Genomic DNA, 11,602 nt, shown 5'->3' with positions numbered 1-11,602 from the left:
ACCATTTTACTATTTCGGGTCACCGTGACCTTGACATTTGACCTAAAAATCAATAGGGGTCATCTGCGAGTCATGATCAATCTACCCATGAAGTTTCATGATCCTAGGCGTATGCGTTCTTGAGTTATCATTCAAAAACCATTTTACTATTTCGGGTCACCGTGACCTTGACCTAGTGACCTCAAAATCAATAGGGGTCATCTGCAAGTCATGATCAATGAACCTATGAAGTTTCATGATCCTAGGCCAAAGCGTTCTTGAGTTATCATCTGACAACCACCTGGTGGATGGACCGACAGACCAACAGACCGACATACTGACCGACATGAGTAAAGCAATATACCCCCTCTTCTTCGAAGGGGGGCATAAAAATGAACAAGTATTTAGTGCTGAGATGAATTTAATGAACACAATGCATTAACAACTTGTAGAACATGGAAGTTGATGGTTTTAAACATCAAAGCTTAATATAACTTTGCATAATGAAGTATTAACTAATAATCTAGTTCTACAAAATGATTTTTAAATGTTTGGAACAAGAATAGTATCATGTAATTCTCTGTCTTTTGAATGAATATTAACATATGTATTGTAAATGTAAAAGGGCTAAATAACAAAGGCAAACGCACTTAAATTTTCAAATGGATAAGACGAAAAATAGTCTTTTACAGGAAAATCACCTATACATATTAGCAGTTGAAAATAACACCCTTTTAATAAATAGACATCATGCTTTAATTGAAGGGAACACAAAATAATTTGATGTGTCTGCACTTCCAGCTTGTTAAGTGAACAATCAATCGTGTCACATGTTATCTCACATGATGACTCGAATAAAAAGCCTCAGAAATGAAGAGGAGCAAAATACAAGTGTACAATTTGAGTATTGAGCCTTATTCTTTAATCAACCACAATCTAATCTAGAAGTAAAAGTGCACTTTTGCTTTTCATAGATAAACTTTCAAAAGGACTTTTCGGCACTACAACAATGGATCATGTCAATTTTCTTGCTGATCACATGAATAAACTAACCATTTATAAGAATGGACAACTGTATGTCAGGTATTAAATATAACATGCAACCAAACAAATTTATTGACTGCGGATTGCAATCAACATCCTCAAATATGCACCAAGTCATTGATTATGTTACAAGTATTCTTATGGATCATATAAGAGAAACCAGTAGCATACATGATGAATTAGAAGAATTTAAGTTAGGAGTTCCAGATTTAATCAATGGAAAGTCGTGTACTCAATGAATGATTTTCTGTTTACAAGATCAAGCTTGTTTTTAATTTTATAACTTCTAATTTTATAACTGAAAGATCCTTTGCATTTATACAAGGTCGAGTCTTTTCCTGTACCTATAAATGCTACATCACATGATCTGTAGATGAAACTCAAATATTAAATTTCCCTGCTTTCTTATTGATAACTAATGAGTGGCTAGACCCAATTAAACTGAATGTGTAGGGTCCAGCCTCAAGTATTGTAAACATAATTTTGCCTAATCACTTCTTCATGTTGTATATTGGCAATCTTTGCAAATGTCAAAATCAAGAAATTATACCTACAGCAAACACAACTATATTTAAAACCCTATGAATACATGTATACATATCCAGGTGACATCAAATTAACAAAATCAAATTATTTTTTTGCCCATTAAAAGTTTTAAAGACTTGTTACTTGAAAAAGAACAAGGGCTGTTTATAAAAAATGCAAGCCCCCCATATGGGCTGTCAGTTGTAATGGCAGCTATTGTGTGAATACGTTTTTTGTCACTGAGGTGGTGGTGGAGGTGGTGATGGTTTCATGATACCAGGCGTAAGCCTTCTTGAGTTATCATCTGGAAACCATTTTCCTATTTCCAGTAAACCACTTAACTGTCTCGTTTCACTGTGACCTTTGATTTAGTGACCTGAAAATCAATAAGAGTCATCTGCCAGTTATGATCAATGCCCCTATGAAGTTTCACGATCCCAGGCATAAGGCAAAGCTTTCTTGAGTTATCATTTGGAAACCATTTTGCTATTTCCATTCAACCATTTTACTGTTTCAGGTCACTGTGACCTTGACCTTTGACCTATTGACCTGAAAATCAGTTGGGGTCATCTGCTGGTCATGACCAATGTCCCTATTAAGTTTCATGATCCTAGGCGTAAGCATTCTGGAGTTATCATTTAAAAACCATTTTCCTATTTCCAGTCACTATGACCTTCACCTGTGACCATTGACCTCAAAATCAATAGTTGGTCATCTGCCAGTCATGATCAATGTACGTATGAAGTTTCATGATCCTAGGCCTAAGCGTTCTTGAGTTATCATCAGACAATCATGTGGTGGACGGACGGACAGACCAACACACCAACATGTGCAAAGCAATATCCCCCTTCTTTGAAGGGGGGCATAACTAGGAGAAGTAGGAGCTTGTTGTAAAATGTATGAAAAAGTAGGAGATTTATAAAAAAAAAACACTAGGGAAAACATGGTAAACTAGGAATGCTGAATAATGTCATGTATATGTATAACAGTTTACTGAAGTTTCACTGAAAGTACTTCCGATCCTTTTAATTGCAGCCTTAAGTTTGTTTTTCGCTCTGCAAAGAAAGATTCTGGATCCAATACTTCTTCAAGTTCTTGTGGAAGGGCAGCCATTAATAATTGTGAAGGAATTGCCCTCACAGAGTCATCACTGAGGAGAAGTTCTGTAACGTCATCTTGTGCACAGGCACTAATTACTGTAAGTGTCACATGTACAGTTGGTGGTTCGACTTTCTGGAAAAATAAGGAAATATTTCATATGGCAATACAAACATTACTTTTCAAGGATAAGGCAGCATCAGACATTAACAAAACAATAGAAGTTGTTTGTTTGTTTTAACGTCGCATTGACACGTTTAATGGCTATATGGCGCCTTTTCCCGCTTGTCATGGTGGAGAAAGACCCAAGGTCCCCTTGAGCATTTCATGAGCGGGCACTTGGGTTTTTTGTCACTGTGACCTTGACCTTTGACCTAGTGACCTGAAAATCAATAGGGGTCATCTGCCAGTCATGATCAATGTACCTATGAAGTTTCATGATCCTAGCCATAAGCGTTCTTGAGTTGTCATCCAGAATCAATAGGGGTCATCTGTAAGTCATAGGGGTCATCTGTAAGTCATGATCTATCTACCTATCAAGTTTCATGATCCTAGGAATAAGCGTTCTTCAGTTATTAACCGGAAACCATTTTACTATTGGGGTCACCGTGACCTTGACCTTTGACCTAGTGACCTGAAAATCAATAAGGGTCATCTGCGAGTCATGATCAATGTACCTATGAAGTTTCATGATCCTAGGCATAAGCGTTCTTGAGTTATCATTCGAAAACCATTTCACTATTTTGGGTCACCGTGACCTTTGACCTAGTGACCTGAAAATCAATAGGGGTCATCGGCCAGCCATTATCAATCTACCTACAAAGTTTCATGATTCTAGGCATAAGCGTTCTTGAGTTATCATCTGGAAACCATTTTACCATTTCGGGTCACTGTGACCTTGACCTTTGACCTAGTGACCTGAAAGTCAATAGAGGATATCTGCAAGTTATGATCAATCTACCTATTAAGTTTCATGATCCTAGGCCATAGTGTTCTTGAGTTATCATCCGGAAACCATTTTACTATTTCGGGTCACTGTGACCTTGACCTTTGACCTAGTGACCTGAATATCAATAGGGGTCATTTGCGAGTCATGATCAATCTACCTATCACGTTTCATGATCCTAGGCCTAAGCGTTCTTGAGTTATCATGTGGAAACCATTTTACTATTTCGGGTCACTGTGACCTTGACCTTTGACCTAGAGACCTCAAAATCAATAGGGGTCATCTGCGAGTCAAGATCAATGTACCTATGAAGTTTCATGATCCTAGATTCAAGTGTTCTTGAGTTATCATTCGGAAACCACCTGGTGGACGGACCGACCGACAGACATGTGCAAAGTAATATACAATGTGCCCCCTCTTCTTAGAAGGGGGGCATAAAAATTCAACTCCCAGAGCGAGGATGGAACCTACATCTGTGAGAGGCAAGTGATCTAAAGTCAGCCACACAATGTCGAACGCTTCTTAAATTGAATTAAATTAAATCGTGATAATCTTGTGTAGAATCAGATTGATTTTTTATAAGAATACTAATTAATTTTTATGTCTAGACAGAGCAACTCGGGGATTTCAAAAAATTTTGGGGAAGGTACTGGATGGATTCTTTCAAATGGGAAGGAATGTGTTGTGAAATCTAGAATTTGGGAAAAACCTAAATAGAACATACTTTTACTCAGGAACAAGATACCTTTAGTAGGCCTTTTACATTGGCTTTTAAAGTTTTATACAATAACAACAGGTGACATTTAGCATTGACTTGACATAGAATAGAAGTGTCCATAGGACACGGGTTCCTCCCTTCACAGCTTATTATTTACATGATTAGCAAAAATCTTACAAGTCTTAAGTCTCTCATATTAAAAGCAACATAAATTAACCAAGGGCCATAAATGTTACATGGCGCGAATCTTCACATGATGAGCAACAAGCCTATTAAGTTTCGGGACTGTAGGAATAAACTCTTTTAAGTATTATTTTACTAAGTCAGGGGTTACAACTCTGCTTTACCAATTGAAACAAAACTAAATAAAACTCAGATGCACAACTTCACATAGTGAGCAATAATGCTAAAAAGTTTCAAGACAGTGACTGTAGGTCTTTTCTTTCTTGAAGTGTCAAGACTGTACGCCTTATACTTTAATAGATATGCGCAAACTTTATTAAGTATAATTTTACTAAGTCGAGAGCCATTACTCTGCTTTCAGATATTGAAATCAAATGAAAAACCACAGGTGCACAAATTTACATGTTAAGCAATAAGTGTAGATATGCATATCACAAACTTTTTTCAGACGCACGGAAGAACAGCAAACAGACGGACATGGTTTTTTTTTTGGGGGGGGGGGGGGGCACAAAAATAGGCAACTTGTCATGGTGTTCTGCCCACCATTAGTGCATCTTAGCTAAATTATTTGAAAAATCCTTAAAGTATGCAGTCAAAATGTTTACTTACAGTAACTGAAGTTGTGTAGGTAGAATTGAAGCTGGTTTCAGTTGTGTACTTTGTTTGGTAAGTGTGTATTGTCAAATAAGTGATTTTGACGAAATCCCCAGTTCTGACGTTTTTGTTAGTGTTTCTCCACAAAGCCACTTTTACTCTGTCCACCGTTTCATCCTGTATGTAAATTGTTCTCATCTTTGTCGGACTTTTCGACTTTCCTACCAGGATGTCGCGCTATTCTTCATCCTGTATAACATGATTACATACATATTGAGTTATTAGCAAAATGACAACAGCTGACAGTAATGGTGTGCATGACTTGAAGGATATACAACATGCTGACCAATATTCCTGTTAAGTTGCATGTCTTTAGCTCAAGCAATTTCGAGGTTCACGCGACGCAGCATTTTTGGACAGACACACCCACAGACAAGTTTCATTAAGAATGGACAATAAATGTAGCCTCTAGAGTGAAAACAAGGTTAATGTTGACGCTGCATGATGCATGACAGACAAATGGCGATCACAATAGCTCACCATGAGTATGTTGTGCTCAGATGAGCTAAAAATGGAGTGTAAAAGGGTTAAGATTATTAATTACGAGCTGTTTTTATGGAGCGTTAATTGTATAAGGCCTAACGAAAAATTATGTTTATTTCCGGTTACCCGATCGACCGTCAAGAGTTTACCCGTGACTGCAATTCTTTTATCAAAAAATCGCGAGTGGACAACAACGATATTGTTTGACACTATTTGGTCCCTATGTAGATCTTTAAAGGCCTGAACTTTAAACCACGCCGCTATCTTTGAAAATGGCCGACTGCTCAAGCGTAGTGGCTTGACAAGAAGGCAGAGCTGCCATTATCTTCCACCATTTTGGAATTCAGGGTAGGGGAAAAAAATCCAATGACAAGGCACAGTCATGTTTATATCTAATACAACCTGACTTGTTTTAAAATGTTAATACACCAGTGTGAAACAGAACTTGATTATCACAAGAAGGTCAGTATCGGTAATATCTTGATTTGTTTTGTGCGGTAACCTCCAGTGTGAAACAGTACTTGATTATCACAAGATGGTCAGCATCTGTAATACCTTGATTTGTTTTGTTCGTAACTTTGATTTATATTATTTGAATCATGTTGGTACAATATGAGTACGAACATCTAATAATTCCGAACATTTTCGAACCAAATATTAAAAAAATATCCGAACCTACTGACCCTCATTGTTTTGAGTGTGTAACCGGAAACATACATGTTTTTGTGTTCGGTGTAATGTGTAAGGTAAATGTGCTAGTTACAAATGCATAAAATCACCATCCAAAATATGGCAGATGACTATTTTGTAACCATGTTTGAACAGGTTTAACATGTTGGACTTGGTGCATATTTATACAGTAATCTACTATGTATGGAACACATTAGGGGACTTAAATGAAATGAGCGCCATCGCAATAATTAGACATGTTTTGCAACCAATTCCAAAGGTATTATAAGTACACTGTATTATGTGAATTTGGAATTAGACATCAAACTGGGAATGGACATTGTGTTGTTGATATTCTAAAACAAAACTGTTCCTTTCATGTATTGAATTTATGTTTGTAATGATTTATTTAAACTTCAAGCTTGATAAGTAATAGGATATTGCTTATTAAGCTTTAAGTTCATTTTAATTGTAGTTTTCAACTGTGTGTGGCATGGACAGTTTCATTTTATGAAAATTATTAAAAAAACAAGATGCGTTTGTGAAACACAATGTCCCCCTATATGACGTTTGACTTTGTAGGATGACCTTGACCTTATGAAGGATGACCTTGACCTTTCACCACTCAAAATATGCAGCTCCATGAGATACACATGCATGCCAAATATCAAGTTGCTATATTCAATATTGCAAAAGTATTCATAAAATAAGCGATTTGGGCCACATATATTTGACCTCTGACCTTGAAGGATGACCTTGACCTTTCACCACTCAAAATGTGCAGCTCCATGAGATGCACATGCATGCCAAATATCAAGTTGCTATCTTCAATATTGCAAAAGTATTTATAAAAAAAGCGATTTGGGCCACATATATTTGACCTCTGACCTTGAAGGATGACCTTGACCTTTCACCACTCAAAATGTGCAGCTCCATGAGATACACATGCATGCCAAATATCAAGTTGCTATCTTCAATATTGCAAAAGTATTCATAAAATGATCAATTTTGGCCATATATATTTGACCTTTGACCTTGAAGGATGACCTTGACCTTTCACCACTCAAATGTGCAGCTTCATGAGATACACATGTATGCCAAATATGAAGTTGCTATCTTCAATATAGCAAAAGTTATTGCAAAATGTTAAAGTTGGCGCAGACAGACCAACAGACAGGGCAAAAACAATATGTTTCCCACTACTTAAGTGGGAGACATAAACAGTTTTGTAAAAAAAAAAACATTTTAAATGATGCTATTATATATGAAAGTATCTATTTTAATTATTATTTGTTAAACTAAATCAATACAACATGTAAAACTGCATATTATGCACTGTTGAAAAAACAATATAGTCCCATATTGATGTCCTATTCCAACTCCACAAAATACTGTGTTATTAGGAAGTATAATTAAATTAGGTTTACAACTGAGAAAACTAGAGCTTTGTCACAGACGTGATAAAAACCCCCACATGCTGTATGGACACAGAATGTTTTGCATGTTGCCTTCACAAAAGCACCTTGATGAATGTTGAAAAACGCACTAAGTGACCCTGTGACCTAGTTTTTGACCTGGCATGACCCACATTCGAACTTCAGTCTTGGATTACACTCGACTGATGATCGAGTTATGATTTTTGCGTCTGTCGAGTTAAAATTCCAAGCCAGTAGCCCGATCGTATAAGTGCTTTTTTCGTGTTTGAACTTAGTTACATGGCCGAAATAGCTTCCTATTGTTATAGCTTCCTCGGCATTCCAGAAATTGTTTGTTCGGTACCGATTGTGCCCAGGTTTTTATTTATTGATTTTTGATTGGCTGGTGATGGCCATACATGAACGATAACTGACGAAAAGTCCTTGCTACTTTCCTAAAATCTTACAATGTCCACCATCTTAAAATATTTTAAGTGATCGATTTGCAAAGTAAAGCACTGCACTATCAGCTTAACATATTGAAAAGCAAATGCTAACAATATTATCTATTTACTACGGATTTTCTAAGAAATTTGTTTTCATTGTCTGAAACACAGGTGGTTAGCGTGTGGCTATGATATTAATTAGTGAAAACATCATTTTGAATGATAAATAATCATATTATAACGAAAAATTAACTTTTCTGAAAAAAAATATTTCACTATCAAATATATATATAACAAGGTATGCAACTCAAAATCAGCCCAAAACGGGGTGCATCGCTTTGAACAGCCATATCTTCATCAATTTTGCAGCGATTTTCACGATTTCGGTCTTATTCAACGCAGAAATGAATTTCCTTTCTGGAAATGTATATGTCTTGCAATATTTTTACAAATGCTGGGTCAACTTTTAAGAAATAACACGATACACAACACGCATGACCCAGTTGACAGTGATCATGCTGTCTTTAAGACTGAAATCTTCACGGAGTAAAGGGCAACTTCCCTATAAAGTTCATGTAGTTCGATACCATAATTCAATAAAACGTATGAAAAAATATTATTACCGTTCTTGTCGTTACATTCTGCATCAAGACTAACTGTCCAGCGCCGTTTGAAACCTTTGTTTACATACATTTCAACTAACTGACATTTTAAACATACGAGTGATTTCATTGGTCCAATGCGGAGGTGTGTCTTTACAACTGGAGATTTCATTCATAAAGAATACATGATCACTGTCAACTGGGTCATGCGTGTTGTGTATCGTGTTATTTCTTAAAAGTTGACCCAGCATTTGTAAAAATATTGCAAGACATATACATTTCCAGAAAGGAATTTCATTTCTGCGTTGAATAAGACCGAGATCGTGAAAATCGCTGCAAAATTGATGAAGATATGGCTGTTCAAAGCGATGCACCCCGTTTTGGGCTGATTTTGAGTTGCATACCTTGTTATATATATATTTGATAGTGAAATATTTTTTTTCAGAAAAGTTAATTTTTCGTTATAATATGATTATTTATCATTCAAAATGATGTTTTCACTAATTAATAGCATAGCCACACGCTACCCACCTGTGGTCTGAAATTAAACGATATGCACATTTACTTCATGTGCAAAACACATACATCTTTCGGGCATTCTTTTTTTGGATACAGTGTTTTTCGTCGATGTTAATTATTTTATTTTTTATTTTCGACGTTCTTTATAACATTTTCTATACAATGACGAATACAGATGCGGTGATACGAATGGTCTGGTTTATACTATTTTGCATTGTATCCTTGAGTTACCAGTTTCAGTTGATGTGTAACAAATAGTTGACAATATCAGATTAAAAAATACATATTAACCCTTTGCATGATGTGAAATTTGTCGTCTGCTAAAATGTTGTCTGCTGAATTTCTAAAATTAGCATTTTCTTTGATTTTTTTCAAAGAATATTATCAGAATAGCAAATAGTTTGGATCCTGATGGACGTTCTGTGGCGTCTCATCTGGATCCAAACTGTTTGCAAAGGCCTTCAAATTTCGGTTCCCGCACTGAAAGGGTTAACCAGTAATTGCAACTAGAAAGATAAAGGGCTCTGCCCTTTATTGTGGTTGGGGACGTGCGACACTTGACCCTCAGTCTTATTTTCCAGATATCACATTTGGGACAATTGACACCCCTGCTATAGAAGCCTATTCAGAAGTAAATCGGTAATCTCCATTGGGCACTCATTGAGTAGATGCTTATTGAACAGTGTAGTAAGTTGATCTCTCTAGACACTTTCACTAGTATTATTACCGGATGGATTGGATTAGGTCCAAGACTAACATATTTACAAATGTTACAGAATTATAACTCTAATTCGGGCTAGTAAGAATTGATTCGGGCTATTGAAATTTCCAAGCTGGTAGTCTGATCAAGCTAGTGCCTCAAAAAAATAATGTCAAGACTGGAACTTGGCCTAGACATCATATAGATACAACTTATGATTAAGTTTGGTGAAGATTGGATGAAAACTACTTGAATTTGAGAGCATACAACATGCTGTATGTGACCCCGTGAACTCGTTTTTTGACCCGGCATGACCCATATTCGAACTTGACCTAGACATCTAGATAAAATTTCTGACCAAGTTTGTTGAAGATCGGATGAAAACAATTCGAGTCAGAGAGCGGACAACCAATACAGATCAGATGGACAGACAGACAAGACTCCTATATACCCCCTTTAACTTCGTTTGTGGGGGTATAATGAAATTATAAGCCAATGAAAAGAAGTAATATAAATACCTGAATGACTTTCCCGCAAACAGTTGTTTTGGTTTTTGGAGGTGACCTTAGTGCTTCTCTCAATGAAACCATAGGAGCCGCTGGTGGATTGACAAGAGCCTTACCCTCTTGTACTCTGCTGTCAGGGACTTCAATTTCTTGTGTTGGGAACAGTCTAGATGTTCGGGTTAGAATGATATACCCATCCCTTCGGATGAAATTTCTCAACATTATTGTTTTACCTTCAATAAGTTTGTTGAATTGGGTTGGGTCATACAACACAACTTTCACAGCTTTTTTGTCATCTGCTATAGCAACAGACTTTGACTGCTTTGTCTCACCATTGGCATTAGTATATGTCTCTGGACTGCTTGCAAACACAACTCTGCCCCTTGCAGACTTGTCATAGGGCATGCTTTGGTCCATGTTCATGATTTCTTCTAAGGTTGACATCTGCAAAGATATAAGTAGAACAAATGTAATTTATCAAACAAGAGTACTGCTTGTGGGTGCCAACGCTTAACTGCAGTTGTTTGTTGCCATAGCATAACTCGATAACTGAAAAATATTGCCCAAATCAGAGCTCCAGATAAGGGCCGTACAGCCGTAAATACGCCTTTTTCATGAAGATTTACGCATTTATTTTTATAAACTGGACGTACAATTACGACATTAATATCCATTTTACGCATTTACGAAACAAATCTGGCCGTACCGATACGTCTAAGTCAGCGCAGCGTGATTAGTTGGTCTCTAACCTAACGGTGCTTTTCGTTAATTTAAATTACCGACAAGTTGTAGACTGGGTTCATATGTTATTGTCTATTCTGTCGCGTGATTTCCTGTAACTTGTAAATCCGTCAAAAATGATATATCTGCGCGCAATTGAATGCCGGCTTAACCGAAAGCGGCTCAAAAGAACAATTTGTTGTCATATAATGACTACATACGGTGTCTTCTAACCATCCTGACATTAAATCTGTAAAGCCAGAAAAAGACATTGTCGTCCCGATATTAAACGATTTGATTGCATCGGTGGCGTAAAACGTTAGAAAACACGATGGGAAACGGATGAGACAGTGAAATAAGTGTTCATTTACTTAGCTTACTAGTTGGCTTGTGTT

The 11,602-nt window shown here is 36.6% G+C and overlaps 1 long non-coding RNA gene across 1 annotated transcript; it reads right to left on the bottom strand.

Annotated features, from left to right (window-relative positions):
- Positions 1–691: 691 nt before the first annotated feature.
- LOC127831679 (uncharacterized) lies at positions 692–11,301 on the bottom strand. The gene is made up of 3 exons (XR_008026454.1): positions 10,500–11,301; positions 5,103–5,336; positions 692–2,781 (listed from the first exon to the last, which is right to left on the bottom strand). It is a non-coding gene; the product is annotated as an uncharacterized LOC127831679 (long non-coding RNA).
- Between the last annotated feature and the right edge of the window lie 301 nt (positions 11,302–11,602).

The sequence above is a fragment of the Dreissena polymorpha genome, chromosome 5 (genome assembly GCF_020536995.1).
Source record: "Dreissena polymorpha isolate Duluth1 chromosome 5, UMN_Dpol_1.0, whole genome shotgun sequence".
Lineage (NCBI taxonomy): Eukaryota > Metazoa > Mollusca > Bivalvia > Myida > Dreissenidae > Dreissena > Dreissena polymorpha.
This window is presented reverse-complemented; position numbering and strand designations above follow the sequence as displayed.